The sequence below is a fragment of the Scyliorhinus torazame genome, chromosome 8 (assembly GCF_047496885.1).
Source record: "Scyliorhinus torazame isolate Kashiwa2021f chromosome 8, sScyTor2.1, whole genome shotgun sequence".
NCBI lineage: Eukaryota > Metazoa > Chordata > Chondrichthyes > Carcharhiniformes > Scyliorhinidae > Scyliorhinus > Scyliorhinus torazame.
This window is the reverse complement of record NC_092714.1, coordinates 272,468,996-272,486,391: the sequence shown is the minus strand read 5'-3', so window position 1 is coordinate 272,486,391 and position 17,396 is coordinate 272,468,996. Positions and strand designations below refer to the sequence as shown.

The window sequence follows — 17,396 nt, the reverse complement described above, 5'->3', positions numbered from 1 at the left end:
GACAAGTTGTTGAATCTGGCAAACCAAATGTGGTTGCAACCCAATCATTTCACTGCATTCAACCAAGTATAGACCCAAACAATGTCACAATGCAGCAGACATAATGGATGGAAACATAAATCTTCATCAATCCTTCTGATCAAGACCCCCTCTGCTATTATTAAAGAAAGTTCCTGGCCTTTGCGGGGCTCTCGTCACAGACAAAATCCTAGGTAGCTCCTTATAACTTACAAACAGTGATGGTTAACAAGGTCCCCAGTGATTCTTATAAAGCATCACATGCTAACTTGTTCACTATCCTGGTGTCATCCACATCCTATCTGAAGAATGTTTGTCTACCTCACTCCGCACAGAGGAGTGCATTGAGGATGCAGGCTTGGTACACGTGCAGTTTGGTGTTTCACAGCCAGGTTGCTGTTGTTCCACACTTCCTTACTCAGCTAGGACATAGCAGCTGCTGCTTTTGTGAATCATGTGTTGGCTTCAGCGCAAGTGACAGATCATTGGTGACTGTGCAGACATGTGAAACTCTCAACAACTTCCAGTGTCAATGGGGGTAGATGGCAACATCCTGAACCATGACACGTATCTATCTGATCCTGCGGCTCAAACCAAACTCTTTACAGTAACCCGGCCCCAGACCAGACCCCAACAGTTGCTAGGATACGGGACAGAAACCCCAATATTTTAATTTAACTTCGTAAGACTGTGAGGAAAGGACACTTCACTCTAGCACTGATTCCTCGTACAAATAGGGATGTGGTTAATTAAAACAAACTTTATTACTCACACAATATTAAAATATCTTTGACATCACACCAGAAAATAACTTACAATTACTTTTTAAATAATACTACTCGATACAGTGAATGCAATAACACTCAATTGCTATCTTTATTCCCACTTAAGCAACAAGGAAAAAAGACATCTCAGCATTCAATATATTGTACCTACCAATGGCACTCAGGAATACTTGCTTTACAGAGATGTTCTCTGAGAAAGAGAGATTTTTGACACTGCTTTAAATACAAGATCTGACTCCTGTCAGACTCATGAAGAAACGCAGTCTGTATGGCATCAGAAGATGTTTCTCAGCTTGCTTCAACTTCCCCCCTTGTCCTCAGACAATGCTGCACTGCTTCAAAGATTGTTAATCTCATTTTAACCGAATTGCAAAGAGCAAAACCTGACTTGTGATCACAGCTTCACCCAGAACTACACTGACCTGCTTTTCCCAGAAAATGCCTCACATGTAGCTCCAGCCAGTAATTACATCATCTTACCCAGCTGAAATCTAAGTACTCCACACGGAGTCCCCTTAATCAAACCAAATTCCATTCGCCCAAGATTTTCACGATACTTTTAATTGCACCGTCGGCTCCCAAAATATATTTGCCTTTCAAACGAGGATTTCTTTGAAAACATGACCACAGCAGTTAAACACGCTCTAACTCAGGCCTTTAACCCTTACTACAACCAAATAGTAAGTTGTATAATACAATACATTTGAAATTTCTACACCTTAAAAAAATTGAACCAGCACTATAAAAAGATGGTTTAATTTTGCAAAAGGCTTTATTCTGAAACTACCCATAACTTCCTCGAATAATTTTGACAAAAACTGGATCCCTGATCTGATTGGAATTCTTTTGTTAGTCCGTATCTGGTAAAAGAAATGTGGTTGATCCCTCTGCGACCCTCCTTCCTGTATGTTTCTTAATAGAATGGCCTCCGGAAATCTAGTAGACACATCCATTATGGTCAACATTTTTGTTTTAGGCAGGAGGCCCACGCAGTCAATTAGGACCCGAGTTAACGGTTCTCAAATGCTGGAATGGGTATTAAAGGTGATGGTTTGATTGCCGCTTGGGGTTTCCCTATTACCTGACATGCATGACTCTTATGATAACATTCAATTACATCCTTATGCAGTCCAGGCCAATAGAAATGTTTTTGTATTTTTGCATGGGCTTTCTTACTCCTAAGTTATCCCCTGCTGCCACCACTTGCACTACCATTGAAACCATTAACTCATTAAAACCTCCTTTCTACAGCGCACTGATAACACCGCATGATGAACTTCTGCACATTTCTCATTTGTTTGAATATGTAAAGGTCTCCATTTTCTCATTAATACATTATTTCTAATGTTGCAACGCTCTGGTATACACTCAGATTCTGTTTACACTTATGCTTACTGATAGAATCATAGAATCTCTGCAGTGCAGAAAGAGGCCATTGGGCCATCGAGTCAGCACCGACCCTTGGAAAGAATACCCTGCCTAGGCTCACGTCCCCAACCCTATCCGCTAACCCCACCTAACTTTTTGGACATGAAGCAGCAATTTAGCAAAGCCAATCCACTGCACAGCTTTGGACTGTGGGAGGAAACCAGAGCACCCGGAGGAAACCCACGCAGACACAGGGAGAACGTGCAGACTCCACACAGACAGTGACTTAAGGCCGGAATTGAACTGATACAAGTAAGACAACTGCGTTATCTTTGAATCTTTCTGCTCCATTTCAACAAACTTTCTTGAACTAAAGATATCCGCTCCACCCACCGGCTGCTCTTGTTCTTTACCAACCATCTGATTAAACATCTGATCTGACACCTGAACCTCAGCCTCCCTATCGGAGCTCCTCGAGTTGTTTTCCTCCTGCCTCACCCTGTGACTGTCTGATCTTGTCAGACACAATCAGGAAACCCCCCAGGAGATGCTCCTTGCAACATCTTGACTTTCCACCGACTATTCAACCACAGTAGGCTGCACCCCCAGCTCTGATCCAGCTACACCATTACCCAGGATAAATTGTACCCCTGGAAAAGGTCAGTTTTCTATTCCTTCTACCACCACTTTCCACTGGACCCTCTAACCTTGCCTTACGTAATGGCACACTATTCCTCTCGCCACTAATTCCACATATTACCAACATTCCTGTCAATACTCCTTCCAAACTACATATCTCCTTAGTCCTCACCAATAAAGATTTTAATCTCCTTACCTACTCCTCCTTGCACATATGAGTAAACCTTACCCTCACAAATAAAATCCTTTAAACGTTCTGGCAGTTGCTTATCCACCGACCTCTGAACAGGCCGTATGCTCTGTCACACCTCTTCCATTACGAACACAGCATTACGAACACAGTATTAAAATCTTTAACATCACACCAGAAAATAATGTACAATTACCCCTTAAACAATAGTACTCAATATAGTGAATACAATAACCCTTAACTGCTATCTTTATTCCCACTTAAACAATAAGAAAGAAAACCTTCTCAGCTCTGAATCCGCTACCATTGGCAAAGAGTAATAATTGCTTTACAGAGTTGTTCTTTGAGAAAAAAAGATCTTTTGATACTGCTTTAAAGACAAAGGACAAAGAACAAAGAAAAGTACAGCACAGGTACAGGCCCTTCGGCCCTCCAAGCCCGTGCCAACCATGCTGCCCGACTAAACTACAATCGTCTACACTTGCTGGGTCCGTATCCCTCTATTCCCATCCTATTCATGTATTTGTCAAGATGCCCCTTAAATGTCCCTATCGTCCCAGCTTCCACCACCTCCTCCGGTAGCGAGTTCCAGGCACCCACTACCCTCTGTGTAAAAAACTTGCCTCGTACATCTACTCTAAACCTTGCTCCTCGCACCTTAAACCTATACCCTCTAGTAATTTACCCCTCTACCCTGGGGAAAAGCCTCTGACTATCCACTCTGTCTATGCCCCTCATAATTTTGTAGACCTCTATCAGGTCGCCCCTCAACCTCCGTCGTTCCAGTGAGAACAAACCGAGTTTATTCAACCACGCCGCATAGCTAATGCCCTCCATACTAGGCAACATTCTGGTAAATATCTTCTGCACCCTCTCTAAAGCCTCCACATCCTTCTGGTAGTGTGGCGACCAGAATTGAACACTATACTCCATGTGTGGCCTAACTAAGGTTCTATACAGCTGCAACATGACTTGCCAATTCTTATACTCAATGCCCCGGCCAATGAAGGCAAGCATGCCATATGCCTTCTTGACTACCTTCTCCACCTGTGTTGCCCCTTTCAGTGACCTGTGGACCTGTACACCTAGATCTCTCTGACTTTCAATACTCTTGAGGGTTCTACCATTCACTGTATATTCCCTACATGCATTAGACCCTCCAAAATGGATTACCTCACATTTGTCCGGATTAAACTCCATCTGCCATCTCTCCGCCCAAGTCTTCAAACAATCCAAATCCTGTTGTATCCTCTGACAGTCCTCATCGCTATCCGCAATTCCACCAACCTTTGTGTCGTCTGCAAGCTTACTAATCAGACCAGTTACATTTTCCTCCAAATCATTTGTATATACTACAAACAGCAAAGGTCACAGTACTGATCCCTGCGGAACACCACTAGTCACAGCCCTCCAATTAGAAAAGCATCCTTCCATTGCTACTCTCTGCCTTCTATAACCCAGCCAGTTCTGTATCCGCCTTGCCAGCTCACCCCTGATCCCGTGCGACTTCACCTTTTGTACTAGTCTACCATGAGGGACCTTGTCAAAGGCCTTACTGAAGTCCATATAGACAACATCCACTGCCCTACCTGCATCAATCATCTTTGTGACCTCTTTGAAAAACTCTATCAAGTTAGTGAGACACGACATCCCCTTCACAAAACCGTGCTGCCTCTCGCTAATACGTCCATTTGCTTCCAAATGGGAGTAGATCCTGTCTCGAAGAATTCTCTCCAGTAATTTCCCTACCACTGACGTATGCCTCACCGGCCGTAGTTCCCTCGATTATCCTTGCTACCCTTCTTAAACAAAGGAACAACATTGGCTATTCTCCAGTCCTCCTGAAGACAGTGAGGATCCAAAGATTTCTGTCAAGGCCTCAGCAATTTCCTCTCTAGCCTCCTTCAGTATTCTGGGGTCGATCCCATCAGGCCCTGGGGACTTATCTACCTTAATATTTTTCAAGACACCCAACACCTCGTCTTTTTGGATCTCAATGTGACCCAGGCTATCTACACACCATTCTCCAGACTCAACATCCACCAATTCCTTCTCTTTGGTGAATACTGATGCAAAGTATTCATTTAGTACCTCACCCATTTCCTCTGGCTCCACACATAGATTCCCTTGCCTATCCTTCAGTGGGCCAACCCTTTCCCTGGCTACCCTCTTGCTTTTTATGTACGTTCAAAAAGCCTTGGGATTTTCCTTAACCCTATTTGCCAATGACTTTTCATGACCCCTGCTGGCCCTCCTGACTCCTTGCTTAAGTTCCTTCCTACTTTCCTTATATTACACACAGGCTTCGTCTGTTCCCAGCCTTTTAGCCCTGACAAATGCCTCCTTTTTCTTTTTGACAAGGCCTACAATATCTCTCGTCGTCCAAGGTTCCCGAAAATTGCTGTATTTATCCTTCTTCCTCACAGGAACATGCCGGTCCCGAATTTCTTTCAACTGACACTTGAAAGCCTCCCACATGTCAGATGTTGATTTACTCTCAAACATCCGCCCCCAATCTAGGTTCTTCAGTTCCCGCCTAATATTGTTATAATTAGCCTTCCCCCAATTTAGCACATTCACCCTAGGACCACTCTTATCTTTGTCCACCAGCACTTTAAAACTTACTGAATTGTGGTCACTGTTCCCAAAATGCTCCCCTACTGAAACCTCTATCACCTGGCCGGGCTCATTCCCCAATACCAGGTCCAGTGCAGCCCCTTCCCTAGTTGGACTGTCTACATATTGTTTTAAGAAGCCCTCCTGGATGCTCCTTACAAACTCTGCCCCGTCTAAGCCCCTGACGCTAAGTGAGTCCCAGTCAATATTGGGGAAGTTGAAGTCTCCCATCACAACAACCCTGTTGTTTTTACTCTTTTCCAAAATCTGTCTACCTATCTGCTCCTCTATCTCCCATTGGCTGTTGGGAGGCCTGTAGTAAACCCCCAACATTGTGACTACACCCTTCTTATTCCTGATCTCTACCCATACAGCCTCACTGCCCTCTGAGGTGTCCTCCCGCAGTACAGCTGTGATATTCTCCAAAACCAGTAGCGCAACCCCGCCACCCCTTTTACATCCCCCTCTATCCCGCCTGAAACATCTAAATCCTGGAACGTTTAGCTGCCAATCCTGCCCTTCCCTCAACCAGGTCTCTGTAATGGCAACAACAGCATAGTTCCAAGTACTAATCCAAGCTCTAAGTTCATCTGCCTTACCCGTAATACTTCTTGCATTAAAACATATGCACTTCAGGCCACCAGACCCGCTGTGTTTAGCAACGTATCCATGTCTGCACTGCCTCAGAGCCATACTGGCCCTATTCCCTCATTCTCCCTCAATGCTCTCACCTTCTGACCTATTGCTCCCGTGCCCACCCCCCTACCATACTAGTTTAAACCCTCCCGTGTGACACTAGCAAACCTCGCGGCCAGGATATTTATGCCTCTCCAGTTTAGATGCAACCCGTCCTTCTTATACAGGTCACACCTGCCCCGGAAGAGCTCCCAGTGGTCCAGATAACGGAAACTCTGGCTGTATGGCTTCAGTTGCTGTTTCTCAGCTTGTTCAGCTCCCTTCGTTCGCAGCCAAGTCTGCACTGCTTTAAAGACTGTTAATCTCATTTTAACCGAATTGCAAAGAACAAAACCTGACTTGTGATCATTTTAACTGACCTGCAGAGAGCAAAACTGCATGACTGTTGCATCACAGCGCCAGGGATCCGGGTTCGATTCCCGGCTTGGGTCACTGTCTGTGCAGAGTCTGCATGTTCTCCGGTGCCTGCCTGGGTTTCCTCCGGGTGCTCCGGTTTCCTCCCAAAAGACGTGCTGTTAGGTGAATTGGACATTCTGAATTCTCCCTCCGTGTACCCGAACAGGCACCGGAGTGTGGCAACTAGGGGATTTTCACAGTAACTTCATTGCAGTGTTATTGTAAGCCTACCTGTGACAATAATAAAGCTTATTATTATTATTACTTGTAGTCACAGCTTCATACAGAACTGCACTGACCTGCGTTTGCTCCAAAATGTCTGATACCTTAGCTCTACCCAGCAATGACATCATCTTACCAATCTGAAATCTCATTAACTCCACAGGGAATTCCCCTAATCAAAACAAAATTCCATTCGCCCAATCTTTTACGATGCTTTAATTACATCCCTGGCTCCTAAAATATACTTGCCCTTCAAACCAGGATTTCTTTTAAAACATGACTACAGCAGTCAAACACACTCTAACCCAGGCTTTAAACCCTTACTGCACCAAATACCTATAATACATTGCATCTGAAATTCCTACATTCAGCACAACAGGCCTGGGTCAGTCCTTTTGTTGCTGACGATGTTCCTCGTATGGAATGCTAATGTAGCCTAGAGCGACTCTCTCTGGTGAGCCTGGTGCTCATTTATTTTGGTTCTCAGACAGCCAAGGTTGAAAGTTGTCCATTACTTCAGGTATGGAAGCAGACATCAAAGAACAAAGAACAAAGAACAAAGACCTGGGTGGAATTGTCCGTCCCGGCAGCTGGTAAATGGGGGTCTCCCATTGTGACCACCCCCACGCCGTTGAGAAATTCGCGGGCGTGAGTGTGCTGCCGGTGAAGCGGAGGATCCCACCCATGGAGAAACCAGCCCCCTGTGTGATTGAGTTGAGTTTAAACCTCACGGCGACTCATTTGTTTTGGAGATCTACCTTTTTGACAAAGCTTTTCTTCTCCTGTCTTAAGATCCCCTTCTGCCACTCAATGCCATATATTTGACCAGCCTCCTGTGAAGCACATTTCACTGCATTAAAGTGCTATATAAATACAAGTTGTTGTTGTACCATCTACTGTGGCCCAGAGTTAAGCAGCAAATCAATGATTCGAGGCAGACCGCATTAACCTTACTCAGTCTGGCTTTGAAACATTTACTCAGCAGTATCATAAAACCAATTTTGAACTGGGACTGAGCAATTGTTGTGTCTCAGTTCATCATTCTGGCTGTATTTTACCGTCTGGAATGATTATTAAAAAGCTTTTTAGAATAACAAGACTAGAAAGTGCAGCCATAAGACAGCAAAAGATCACCACATGTTCACATTCCTGGTCCATATTGAGACAGGGTGACAGCCGGTGCAAAGGATCGACAATTAGACACTGTTCACTCCGTTAGTTTTTTAAAAAAGATTTTAAAACAATTGCTGGAGTTTTCAACTATTAATTGCTCCATAGTGCCTCCTTCAGCTGAAACAGCAACAGCAATTCCACGATTGGTGTAAAAGGGTGGAGTGGATGGAGGTTAGTAACTGTAGCAGATTTATTTCCATTAGACCATAAGACATAAGAGCAGAATTAGGCCACTCGGCCCATCGAGTCTGCTCCGCCATTCAATCATGGCTGATAGTTTCTCATCCCCATTCTCCTGCCTTCTCCCCATAACTCCTGATCCCCTTATTAATCAAGAACCTATCTATCTCTGTCTTAAAGACACTCAGTGATTTGTGTTGTGTTATTCACCCTGGGGTAACACCATGCAGCTAAATGATCAAGCATACACCAAACGTAGGCATTGGTCCAATAAGATTTATTGAACTTCCGCAATGAAGCACACAGCTGCCTGTGGGCTGACTCTCTACTACTCTAAGTAAACTAACATTAACTATCTAGACCAGGCTAGCTCTGATCCACAGGTAGAAGGTGTTGAATGATTTGTACACCCTGACTGTCACTACAGTTGTCACCAGTGGAAAGAGGCGGAGTGCTGATGCCTCGTGTGTTTTATAGTTGGAAGCCCCCCTCTGGTGTTCTGTCTGGTGATTGGTTGTGTTCTGTTCTGTATGTTGATTGGCTCACCTGGGTGTCTGTCACTGCCTGTTTTTACCTCATGATGTGCATGGGTGCATATTATGACAATTTGTTCTCCATTATGAAGCCCTGGAGCTCACAGATCACAGGCCGCCTTCTCCACATCTACCCTATAGAACAGATTCATCATGTTAAAGACCTTTAAACCTTCTCTTTTCTGCAAAGTGAATGAGGATGTCTCGCACTCAGTCCATGAAAGCATAAGACCATAAGGCACAGGAGCAGAATAATAAAAATAATAATCATCGCTTATTGTCACAAGTAGGCTTCAATGAAGTTACTGTGAAAAGCCCCAAGTCGCCACATTCCGGCGCCTGTTCAGGGAGGCCGGTACGGGAATTGGACCTGCGCTGCTGGTCTTGTTCTGCATTACAAGTCAGCTGTTTAGCCCACTGTGCTAGACCAGCCCCTAGGCCACCTAGGCCACTCGGCCCATCGAGTCTGCTCCGCCATTCAATCAGGGCTGATATTTTCTCGTCCCCATTCTCCTGCCTTCTCCCCATGACCCCTGATCCGCTTATTAATCAAGAACCTATCTATCTCTGTCTTAAAGATACTCAGTGATTTGGCCTCCATAGCCTTCTGCAGCAAAGAGTTCCACAGATTCACCACCTTCAGGCTGAAGAAATTCCTCCTCATCTCTGTTTTAAAGGATCGTCCCTTCATCCGAGGCTGTGCCCTCTGGTTCTAGTTTCTCCTACAAGTGGAAACATCCTCCCCATGTCCACTCTATCCAGGCCTCGCAGTATCCTGTAAGTTTCAATGAGATCCCCCCCCCACATCCTTCTAAACTCCATCGAGTACAGACCCAGAGTCCTCAACCGCTCCTCATATGACAATCTGTTCATTCCAGGGATCATTCTTGTTACCCTCCGCCAGACCCTCTCCAAGGCCAGCACACCCTTCCTTATGCACAGGGCCCACTTTCCCACTGATACCCCATTTTAGTAAAATAAAATCAGAAGCAGAAATGGATAAATAAACTTAGTGAATCAGGTCCTGCTGGCTCTTATCATCAGCTTATCCCTTGTGTTGTTCATACTCTTCCTTGCTCTTTCTCTGCTTCCGCTTCTCTCTTTCAGAGACACAAGACAAGATAATTAAGTTGCCCTTGATAAATATATCGCTACATGCAGTGCTAGATAAATAGTAAGACAAGTTACAATTTGATTGTTGAATGGAAAGATGACACTTTCAGCTGGTGAGAGCCATCACCATTAACCAAGATAGCAGAAAGAATGTAGCTGAAATTTGAAGGCTTTACTTATCTTTTATACATTTATCTTCAGAGTTGTCACATGCATTTTGACAACATACATTTATAAAAGAAAACTATTGTTCCAGGTTCTAGGATATAATGGATATATCACCAATGTTGAACAGTGTCAGTTATCAAAACAAGGACAACTGGGGCAGATCCATTAAAATCAAAAATAGCAATGAAATCTCTTTGCCTGAATCTGCATTCAGCAGTGTGGTGATATGCATGTACACATCAATGTATATAGTTGTCTTTTCAGTGTACATAGTTAGCGGTATGACCTCTGACCAGCAGGTGGTGATAGAGATCTACCATGTGACTTGAGACACCAGCCAGTTGGTAGTGAGTGGTACAAGAGGATAGTCGCACTTAGAGTGGCTCCAGGAGAATTCAATGAATTCATTTAGTAGCCATTGTCTGTTTTACAGTTTGTTAGTTTCTTTCCGCGGGCGGGATTCTCCGCAATCGACGAGATGTCCGTCGACCGGCGCCAAAAACGGCGCGAATCAGTCCGACATCGCACCGCCCCAAAGGTGTGGAATTCTCCGCATTTTGGGGGGCCGAGCCCTCACCTTGAGGCGCTAGGCCCGAGCCGGACTGATATCCGCCCTGCCAGCTGGCGGGAAAGGCCTTTGGTGCCCCGTCAGCTGGCGCGGAAATGACTTCGCCGGGCGGCGCATGCGCGGGAGCGTCAGCGGGCGCTCAAGGCATCCCCGCGCATGCGCAGTGGAGGGGGTCTCTTCCGCCTCCGCCATAGTGGAGACCGTGGCGAAGGCGGAAGGAAAAGAGTGCCCCCACTGCACAGGCCCGCCCACGGATCGGTGGGCCCCGATCAAGTGCCAGGCCAGATCGCCCCGCGCCCCCCCCCGGACCCCGGAGCCCGCCCGCGCCACCTTGTCCCGCTGTTTGAAAGGTGGTTCAATCCACGCCGGCTGGCGTGGGTTGACAGCGGCGGGACTTCGGCCCATCGCGGACTGGAGAATCGCCGGGGGATTTCCGCCGACTGGCGCGATTCCCGCCCCCGCCGAATCTCCGAGGCGGGGTTCACGCTGGCCCCCGGCAATTCTCCGGCCCGGTGGGGGTCGGAGAATCGCGCCCCACGTGTTTGTTAATAAATCATCTTTCTAGGTAAAGAGCGAGATGTTCTGTGAGCATCATTACAAATGTTATAATACAGAGCACAAGCAGGAAGGACATGATGACATTGCTTTGAATTTTGTAATTTAGAAGGTAGTGGAACTCCATTATTAAACTTCTGCAGAGCAACATTATCCCTGATTCCTCTGACAAAGTATTGTGGTTACCCGTGTGCGAATGGGTGGCAATTTTACCCAAGCTAGATACATGGCTAAACTTGGATCTCCAAAGGTTATGCTGTTCCAATGTTAGCTTCGCAAGTACGACATCTCACTCACCACATGTGTGCACACCACTGAAATAAACACTGTCAAGTTGTTCTGTTTCTACATTCCATTTTGCTACCCATGCCTGATGTTATATGTTTTAGAAGAATAGCCTTTTAGTTTTAGAAATTAAATTTTGAATGTAAGCATAGTGGAGAGGGGTGGGGACTCAGTGAATATCCAAAGGCAGACAATCTCACAGGCTTAAGATAATTACAAATCAAAAGGAAACTTGTGTTTACTGGTAAAGTAAAACGCTGAGAGTCAGAAGATGGCAGATGTGTTTACTTAACTAAACAGCTGGAGACATGGGCCAGGGTTTTCCATTTCCAGTTCGCCCCGCGATCACTGGCAGAGAGGGCAGAGAATTGGCCGCTCAACCAAATCTCCCATTTAAAAAAATTTATTGCCCATCCCTAGTTGCCCTTCAGAAGGTGGGGGTGAGCTGCCTTCTTAAACCGCTGCAGTCTTTCAGATGTAGGTACACCCACTGTGCTGTTAGGGAGAGAGTTCCAGGATGTTGGCACAGCGACAGTGAAGGAGTAGCAATATATTTCCAAGTCGGGGTGGTGAGTGACTCGGAGGGGAACCTCCAGGTGGTGGGGTTCCCAGGTATCTGCTGCTCTTGTCCTTCTAGATGGTAGTGGTCGTGGGTTTGGAAGGTGTTGTCTAAGGAACCTTGGTGAATTTCTGCAGTGCATCTTTTAGATGGTGCACACGGCTGCTGTTCGTCAGTGGTGGAGGGTTTGAATGTTTGTGGAAGGGGAGCAATCAAGCGGCTGCTTTGTCCTGGATGGTGTCGAGCTTCTTGAGTGTTGTTGGAGCTGCACTCATCCAGGCAAGTGGAGAGTATTCCATTACACTCCTGGGGCGAAATTCTCCGGAAACGGCGCGATGTCTGCCGACTGGCGCCCAAAACGGCGTCAATCAGACGGGCATCGCGCCGCCGCAAAGGTGCGGAATGCTCCGCATCTTTGGGGGCTGAGCCCCAACATTGAGGGGCTAGGTCGGCGCCGGAGGAATTTCCGCCCCGCCAGCAGGCGGAAAAGGCCTTTGGTGCCCCGCCAGCTGGCGCGGAAATAACATCTCCGGGCGGCACATGCGCGGGAGCGTCAGCGGCCGCTGACAGTTTCCCACGTATGCGCAGTGGAGGGAGTCTCTTCCACCTCCACCATGGTGGAGACCGTGGCGGAGGCAGAAGGGAAAGAGCACCCCCACGGCACAGGCCCGCCCGCGGACCGGTGGGCCCCGATCGCGAACAGGCCACCGTGGGGGCAACCCCCGGGGTCAGATCGCCCCACGCACCCCCCAGGAACCCGGATCCCGCCCACGCCGCCTTGTCCCGCCGGTAAGAGAGGTGATTTAATTTATGCTGGCGGGACAGGCAATTTATCGGCGATAAATTCCCTCTGCCAGGAACTGACGGAGAATCCCGCTGCCGGGTAATCCCACTCCCGCTGGTGAGAAACGACGGAGAATCCCGCTGCCGGGAACCGACCGAGAATCCCTCTGCTGGGAACACGCGGAGAATCTCGCTGCCGGGAATCGACGGAGAGTCCCGCTGCCAGGAACCAACGGAGAATCCAGCAGCCGGGAATCAACGGAGAGTGCCGCTGCCAGGAACAGGCAGAGAATCCCGCTTGCGGGAACTGACGAAGAATCCCGCTGCCGGGAACAGGCAGAGAATCTCGCTGCCGGGAACCGGCGGAGAATCCCGCTGCCGGGACCCGGCGAAGAACCCCGCTGCCGGGAACCGACGAAGAATCCCGCTGCCGGGAACCGAGGAAGAATCCCGCTGCAGACAACAGGCAGAGAATCCCGCTGCAGACAACAGGCAGAGAATCCCGCTGCCGGGAACCGGCGGAGAATCCCGCTGCCGGGACCCGGCGGAGAATCCCGCTGCCGGGAACCGATGAAGAATCCCGCTGCCGGGAACCGAGGAAGAATCCCGCTGCCGGGAACCGACGGAGAATCCCGCTGCCGGGAACCGACGGAGAATCCCGCTGCAGCCAACAGGCGGAGAATCCCGCTGCCAGGAACAGGCAGAGAATCCCGCTGCCAGGAACAGGCGGAGAATGCCGCTGCCGGGAACAGGCGGAGAATCCCGCTGCGGGGAACCGACGGAGAATCCCGCTGCCAGGAACAGGCAGAGAATCCCGCTGCCAGGAACAGGCAGAGAATCACGCTGCCGGGAACAGGCAGAGAATCCCGCTGCCGGGAACCGACGGAGAATCCCGCTTCCAGGAACCAACGGAGAATCCCGCTGCCGGGAACCGACGGAGAATCCCGCTGCCGGGAACAGGCAGAGAATCCCGCTGCCAGGAACCGACGGAGAATCCCGCTGCCAGGAACAGGCAGAGAATCCCGCTGCCGGGAACCGACGGAGAATCCCGCTGCAGGGAACCGACGGAGAATCCCGCTGCAAGGAACAGGCAGAGAATCCCGCTGCCGGGAACCAACGGAGAATCCCGCTGCCAGGAACCGACGGAGAATCCCGCTGCCGGGAACCGACGGAGAATCCCGCTGCCGGGAACAGGCAGAGAATCCCGCTGCCAGGAACAGGCGGAGAATCCCGCGGCAGGGAACCGACGGAGAATCACGCTGCAAGGAACAGGCAGAGAATCCCGCTGCAGGGAACAGGCGGAGAATCCGCTGCCGGGAACCGACGGAGAATCCCGCTGCCGGGAACCGACGGAGAATCCCGCTGCTTGGAACAGGCGGAGAATCCCGCTGCCGGGAACCGACAGAGAATCCCGCTGCCAGGAACAGGCAGAGAATCCCGCTGCCAGGAACAGGCTGAGAATCCCGCTGCCGGGAACCGACGGAGAATCCCGCTGCCGGGAACCGACGGAGAATCCCGCTGCCGGGAACAGGCGGAGAATCCCGCTGCCAGGAACAGGCGGAGAATCCCGCTGCCGGGAACCGACGGAGAATCCCGCTGCAAGGAACAGGCAGAGAATCCCGCTGCAGGGAACAGGCGGAGAATCCCGCTGCCGGGAACCGACGGAGAATCCCGCTGCAAGGAACAGGCAGAGAATCCCGCTGCAGGGAACAGGCAGAGAATCCCGCTGCCGGGAACCGACGGAGAATCCCGCTGCCGGGAACAGGCAGAGAATCCCGCTGCCGGGAACCAACGGAGAATCCCGCTGCCAGGAACAGGCAGAGAATCCCGCTGCCAGGAACAGGCGGAGAATCCCACTGCCGGGAACCGACGGAGAATCCCCCTGCCGGGAACCGACGGAGAATCCCGCTGCCGGGAACCGACGGAGAATCCCGCTGCCAGGAACAGGCAGAGAATCCCGCTGCCAGGAACAGGCGGAGAATCCCGCTGCCGGGAACCGACGGAGAATCCCGCTGCCGGGAACCGACGGAGAATCCCGCTGCCGGGAACAGGCGGAGAATCCCGCTGCCGGGAACCGACGGAGAATCCCGCTGCCGGGAACCGACGGAGAATCCCGCTGCCGGGAACCAACGGAGAATCCCGCTGCCGGGAACCGACGGAGAATCCCGCTGCCGTGAACAGGCAGAGAATCCCGCTGCCGGGAACCGTTGGAGAATCCCGCTGCCGGGAACAGGCAGAGAATCCCGCTGCCGGGAACAGGCGGAGAATCCCGCTGCCGGGAACCGATGGAGAATCCCGCTGCCGGGAACAGGCGGAGAATCCCGCTGCCGGGAACCGACGGAGAATCCCGCTGCCGGGAACAGGCAGAGAATCCCGCTGCCGGGAACCGACGGAGAATCCCGCTGCCGGGAACCGATGGAGAATCCCGCTGCCGGGAACCAATGGAGAATCCCGCTGCCGGGAAGCGACGGAGAATCCCGCTGCCGGGAACCGACGGAGAATCCCGCTGCCAGGAACCAATGGAGAATCCCGCTGCCGGGAACCGACGGACAATCCCGCTGCCGGGAACCGACGGAGAATCCCGCTGCCGGGAACCAATGGAGAATCCCGCTGCCGGGAACCGACGGAGAATCCCGCTGCCGGGAACTGACGGAGAATCCCGCTGCCGGGAACCGACGGAGAATCCCGCTGCGGGGAACAGGCGGAGAATCCCGCTGCGGGGAACAGGCGGAGAATCCCGCTGCCAGGAACAGGCAGAGAATCCCGCTGCCGGGAACCAACGGAGAATCCCGCTGCCGGGAACAGGCAGAGAATCCCGCTGCCAGGAACAGACAGAGAATCCCGCTGCCGGGAACCAACGGAAAATCCCGCTGCCGGGAACAGGCAGAGAATCCCGCTGCCAGGAACAGGCAGAGAATCACGCTGCCGGGAACCGATGGAGAATCCCGCTGCCGGGAACCGACGGAGAATCCCGCTGCCGTGAACAGGCAGAGAATCCCGCTGCCGGGAACCGTTGGAGAATCCCGCTGCCGGGAACAGGCAGAGAATCCCGCTGCCGGGAACCGACGGAGAATCCCGCTGCCGGGAACCGATGGAGAATCCCGCTGCTGGGAACAGGCAGAGAATCCCACTGCCGGGAACCGATGGAGAATCCCGCTGCCGGGAACAGGCGGAGAATCCCGCTGCCGGGAACCGACGGAGAATCCCGCTGCCGGGAACAGGCAGAGAATCCCGCTGCCGGGAACCGACGGAGAATCCCGCTGCCGGGAACCGATGGAGAATCCCGCTGCCGGGAACCAACGGAGAATCCCGCTGCCGGGAACCGACGGAGAATCCCGCTGCCGGGAACCGACGGAGAATCCCGCTGCGGGGAACAGGCGGAGAATCCCGCTGCGGGGAACAGGCGGAGAATCCCGCTGCCGGGAACAGGCAGAGAATCCCGCTGCCAGGAACAGGCAGAGAATCCCGCTGCCGGGAACCAACGGAGAATCCCGCTGCCGGGAACAGGCAGAGAATCCCGCTGCCGGGAAAGGACGGAGAATCCCGCTGCCGGGAACCGACGAAGAATCCCGCTGCCGGGAACCGATGGAGAATCCCGCTGCTTGGAAAGGACGGAGAATCGCGCCCATGAGGTCTGCAGTTGTGTGAGTAAAGCTTTGTGTTGTACAAGGGTATCCGGGCAGAACGAGGGTTAATGTGGGACTGGACAATATTACTCCCCACAGCACGATGTGGAGAGTGACACGATAGCCGGCTGTGTGTAGTAGAGTCTGAAAGAAGCGAGCAATGAGACAGCACCCATGTAGGGTTGTACCTTGTAGAGGTTTAGCAATAAATGGTTTATGTTAAACCCATACAGGTCTCCAGATCCCAACAACACGGTATCAGTGAAGCATGGAGCCCAAAATCCTGAAAACATGAAAAAGTTTAGAAACAGGGGTGAAATTCTCCCCCAACGGCGCGATGTCCGCCGACTGGCGCCAAAGACGGCGCCAATCAGACGGGCATCGCGCTAGCCCAAAGGTGCGGAATGCTCCGCATCTTTGGGGGCCGAGCCCCAACATTGAGGGGCTAGGCCGACGCCGGAGGGATTTCCGCCCCGCCAGCTGGCGGAAATGGCGTTTGTTGCCCCGCCAGCTGGCGCGGAAATGCGGCGCATGCGCGGGAGCGTCAGCGGCCGCTGAAAGTTTCCCGCGCATGCGCAGTGGGGAGAGTCACTTCCGCCTCCGCCATGGTGGAGGCCGTAGCGGAGGCGGAAGGGAAAGAGTGCCCCCACGGCACAGGCCCGCCCGCGGATCGGTGGGCCCCGATCGCGGGCCAGGCCACCGTGGGGGCACCCCCCGGGGTCAGATCGCCCCGCGCCCCCCCCAGGACCCCGGAGCCCGCCTGCGCCGCCTGGTCCCGCCGGTAAATACCAGCTTTGATTTACGCCGGCGGGACAGGCAATTTCTGGGCGGGACTTCGGCCCTTTCGGGCCGGAGAATTGAACGGGGGGTCCCGCCAACCGGCGCGGCCCGATTCCCGCCCCCGCCCAATCTCCGGTACCGGA

General features: G+C 51.2%; 1 protein-coding gene across 1 annotated transcript in view; it reads right to left on the bottom strand.

Moving 5' to 3' along the window:
* rims4 (regulating synaptic membrane exocytosis 4) overlaps positions 1–17,396 on the bottom strand; it is a 193,197-nt gene that overhangs the window by 33,099 nt on the left and 142,702 nt on the right. The gene's annotated exons all lie outside the window — the stretch shown is intronic.